The following is a 5,004-nucleotide window of genomic DNA, read 5'->3' as shown; positions in this document are numbered from 1 at the left end:
TGCACTTCAGGAAGTTGTCAAGGAAGTGAGTTTGTGCTTATACAGGACCTCTCGCCCTCACCTACTATCAACCAATCATGTCAATGTGGAGCTATATGGAGCCCTCCGCTTTGTTACAACATTTGGGTGACGCACGGCGATGCGGTAAGGAGCTCAATTTGGCCTCTGCATGCCTTCGGAAGCACCGCAGTTGCGTCACACCATCCATACGGTCCCTCTGACCACATTTTCGGATCAAGCATGAATTGCCTCTTACCCTAAGATGTCTGGAGCCTGATGGTTTTATGTTCTACCTTATAACCACCTGGTGTCCCAGGTCTAAATCAGTCCCTGATGAGACCTGGTTTTGAATACCCCCACACTGTGGCATGCTCACGTAACCTTTATTGTAACATTCTGAACAGAAGGTTCTCTTCGCACTAGCAATAAAGCAAAAGGAAGAATGCAACATCGTACTGGTAGTTGACATGAGTTGCACTGGATACGTGTGTGTGTGTGTGTGTGTGTGTGTGTGTGTGTGTGTGTGTGTGTGTGTGTGTGTGTGTGTGTGTGTGTGTGTGTGTGTGTGTGTGTGTGTGTGTGTGTGTGTGTGTGTGTGTGCGTGTGTCAGAGGAAGGGACAGGGAAAGAGATGGGGATCTTCATCTATTTTGCACTGTCAACATTTGAATGATTTAATTGAAGATTTGCCTTGTACCGTGCATTCGGAAAGTATATTCAGACCCCTTGACTTTTTCCACATTTTGTTACTTTACAGCCCTATTTAAGATAGTTTCAATAATTTGTTCTCCTCATGCCCAGAGCATGATGCTGCCACCACCATGCTGCACTTTCATTAGACCAGAGAATCTTGTTTATCATGGTCTCAGTCCTTTAGGTGCCTTTTGGCAAACTCCAAGCGGACTGTCATGTGCCTTTTACCGAGGAGTGGCTTCTGTCTGTCCACTTTACCATAAAGGCCTGATTGCTGGAGTGCTGCAGAGACTGTTATCCTTCTGGAAGGTTCTCCCATTTCCACAGAGGAACTCTGGAGCTCTATCAGAGTGATCATCGGGTTCTTGGTCACCTCGCTGACCAAGGCCCTTCTCCCCTGATTGCTCAGTTTGGCCGGGCGGCCAGCTCTAGGAAGAGTCTTGGTGGTTCCAAACTTCTTTCATTTAAGGATGATGGAGGCCATTGTGTTCTTGGTGACCTTCAATGCTGCAGACATTTTTTGGTACCCTTCCCCAGATCTGTGCCTCGACATAATCCTGTCTTGGAGCTCTACAGACAATTCCTTCAACCTCATGGCTTGGTTTTTCCTCTGACGTGCACTGTCAACTGTGGGAGCTTATATAGACAGGTGTCTGCCTTTCCAAGTCATTGTCCAGTCAATTGAATTGATCACAGGTGGACTCCAATCAAGTTGTAGAACCAACTCAAAGATGGATCAATGGAAACAGGATGCACCTGAGCTCAATTTTGAGTCTCACAGCAAAGGGTCTGAATGCTTATTCAAGTAAACTATCTGTTTTTTAGGTTTTATAGATTTGCAAACATTTCTAAAAACCTGTTTTCACTTTGCCGTTATGGGGTATTGTGTGTAGATTGATGAGGGAAAAATCCATTTAAAAAAAGGCTGTAATGTAACAAAATGTGGAAAAGTCAAGGGGTCTGAATACTTTCCGAATGCACTGTATAGTCTAGTCAATGTACCGTTACTGAAGAAATATTGACACGGCTAGAGGAATAGAGGCTGCGTTTTCAAACTCTTTGAGCTAAAACAGATGTGGCCAACAGTCAACATACTGTAAACAAATAAAAGCTGTATGAAGCAATGTCTATGCAATGCCTCAACCATGGAGTAAATGTAAGGAGGAGAAATGCCTTCCAGATTGACTTCTCACAATCTTTAGAGAAATGCACACTGTCTATGTTGGTTACCTGGGCTGAGACAGTAGCAGACCGGGCTGCAGCACATCATCATCGAGAGAGAGCGAGAGAGCGAGAGACTTCAACTATTTGCACATTGTTACAACACTGTACATAACCAATAATATTTGGTATTTGGCATTTTATTAGGATCCCCATTAGCTGTTGCAAAAGCAGCAGCTACTCCTCCTGGGGTCCAACACAAAACATGAAACATGACCTAATACAGAACATTAATAGACAACAACAGCATAAGGACAGAACTGCATACACGTGGCCAACATATCAATACATACAAGCAGACTATCTGGGTCATGTAGGGGAGAGGCGTTGTGCCGTGAGGTGTTTCTTTATCTGTTTTTTGAAAACAGGTTTGCTGTTTATTTGAGCAAAATGAGATGGAACGGAGTTCCATGCAATAATGGCTCTATATACTACTGTATGCTTTGAAATTGTTCTGGATTTGGGGACTGTGAAAAGCCACCTGGTGACATGTCTGGTGGGGTAAGTGTGTGTGTGTCAGAGCTGTGTGTAAGTTGTCTATGCAAAAATTTTGTATTTTCAACACATTGTTTCTTATAAAAAGAAGAAGTGACGCAGTCAGTCTCTCCTCAACTCGTAGCCAAGAGAGACTGGCAGCATAGTATTTATATCAGCCCTCTGATTACAACGAAGAGCAAGACGTGCCACTCTGTTCTGGGCCAGCTGCAGCTTAACTAGGTCTTTCCTTGCAGCACTGGACCACACGACTGGACAATAATCAAGATTAAACAAAACTAGAGCCTGCAGGGGTTGCTTTTTGGAATGTGGTCAAAAAATCTCTTTATTACGGAGAAACCGCTCTCCATCTTTACAACCAATGAATCTATATGTTTTGACAATGACAGTTTACAATCTAAGGTAACGCCAAGTAATTTAGTCTGCTCAACTTGTTCAACAGCCACACTATGCATTACCAGATTCAGCTAGAACTTAGGAAATGATCTGTACCAAATACAATGCACTAAGTTTTAGAGATGTTCAGGACCAGTTTATTACTGGCCACCCATTCCAAAACAGACTGCAACTCTTTGTTAAGGGTTTCGGTGACTTCATTAGCTGTGGTTGCTGATGCGAATGGACACACATGCTTTGTTTAATGCCAGTGGCAGGTCATTATAACATTTGAAGTGTTTATATTATTTTAAAACTTTTGTTAGTGTAATGTTTGTTGATTGTTTATTTCCCTTGTTTATTTCCCTTTTGTTTATTGTCTATTCCATTTTCTTTGGCAATGTAAACATACATTTCCCATGCCAATATAGCCCTTTGAATTGAATTGAGAGGGGGGGATAGAGAACAGAGAGAGCGAGAGACAGAAAGAGCGAGAGACAGTTAGAGAGCTTGACAGCTAGAGAGCTTGACAGCTAGAGAGAGAGACAGCTAGAGAGAGAGAGACAGCTAGTGGGAGAGAGACAGCTAGAGAGAGAGAGACAGCTAGAGAGAGAGAGACAGCTAGAGAGAGAGACCCAGCTAGAGAGAGAGACAGCTAGAGAGAGAGAGACAGCTAGAGAGAGAGACAGCTAGAGAGAGAGACAGCTAGAGAGAGAGACAGCTAGAGAGAGCGAGACAGCTAGAGAGAGAGACAGCTAGAGAGAGAGACAGCTAGAGAGAGAGAGACAGCTAGAGAGAGCGCGAGCGAGAGAGAGAAACAGAAACAGATAGAGGAATTTGCCCTGGCACTTCCCATTGCCCTTTCACAGAGGAAAAAGAGTATTCTGTGCATTTACGGTCATCTGAGATTAAGTCATGATTCAATGGAAACCCAGCAGCCAGTGAATGCCTCTATCTAACAGTAGTGAATGTTTTACTTCTGTGACATGGACGCTGTCCCCCAGCTGTATCCCAATATACCCAGTTACCCATGCTGCCCCATCCAATGCAGCCCCCCGGGACGAGGGCAAAGCTCAGGCTAAGAAGCAGCGAGAGGCCAACTACCCACCTCAGTGCCCCATTGTTTTTCATTGAATGTTACTAATGTGGGTTTGGGTAGGGGGGGGGTGGCTGAGAGGGAGGAAATGGGGTGATGGTAGAGAGGGGGATGGAGGTCAAAGCAGGGACAGGGGACCTTTGGTATCATGTTACAGGCTTGTTTTTTCAAAAACAAAAAGAAAAATGTATAGGAAGGTCTTAAAAACTCCAGTTGGCTTCGACTGCCTTTGGGGGAGGGGAGGGGATTGGAGCTTTTTACAAGTCATTTAGCATACCTCTAACAGTGGTTCCAGATGTTGGATGTGCATTGTATATAAGAACAGAGGAGAAGAACTAACAGTAAACCAAAGATCCACAAGGGGAGGGAGAGGAGTGTTGTGTACCCTGTATGGGTGTGAAAGCTTGAGGCATCTCCAGCAGTGCTTGGCCCTGTTGTGCTGCTGACAGAATTGGATTGGTTGGTGTTGATTGATGGCCTGGATGGGGACATCGGCAGCTAAAACTTGATGGGATGGATTTAAGGTATTTAGCATAAGAAGAGGATCACACCACTGTTTCAGCTAGCACCTTAAAGCTTACCTTACCTTACGGCATCTGCATAAGCCCATTACAGACAAATGGCCCACAGTCTATTGTCCTCTAATACCTTCCATTGTGTGCAGAGTGACTGCTTCCCTCCAAAGCCTTTCAGGAGTCCACAACAGAATTAGACTCTAACTGTGAACATCTCCACTATGAACCATATATGTTTCGTAATAGCCACTGATGATGCTAGATGTTTCCTTTTATGACAGGCATTGTAACTTTGAAGTTATTAATTAACCAACATTATCTATATGATACATGTCAACAAAATAAAACTACTCAGAAATATTGGAAGATTTCTGCAGAACTATTTTCAAACTACATTCAACTATACACCAAACACAAGTTTAGAATCCCAACACAAGTCCATTATTTTATTCTTTCTTTTTTTCCCTCCTTCTGCCATGCTCCTTCTCTCCCCCCATCCACCCAGTAAGGCGGGGCCACAGAGGAAGGATTAAAGTAACCAGTGAGAGAAGGGGTGTGGAGTTGGGCCTCAGCGAGGGAGGGCAGCCATATAAAAGTGCCAGAGCACAAG

Source organism: Oncorhynchus kisutch, linkage group LG1, assembly GCF_002021735.2.
Source record: "Oncorhynchus kisutch isolate 150728-3 linkage group LG1, Okis_V2, whole genome shotgun sequence".
In the NCBI taxonomy this organism is placed as follows: Eukaryota; Metazoa; Chordata; class Actinopteri; order Salmoniformes; family Salmonidae; genus Oncorhynchus; species Oncorhynchus kisutch.
This window is presented reverse-complemented; position numbering follows the sequence as displayed.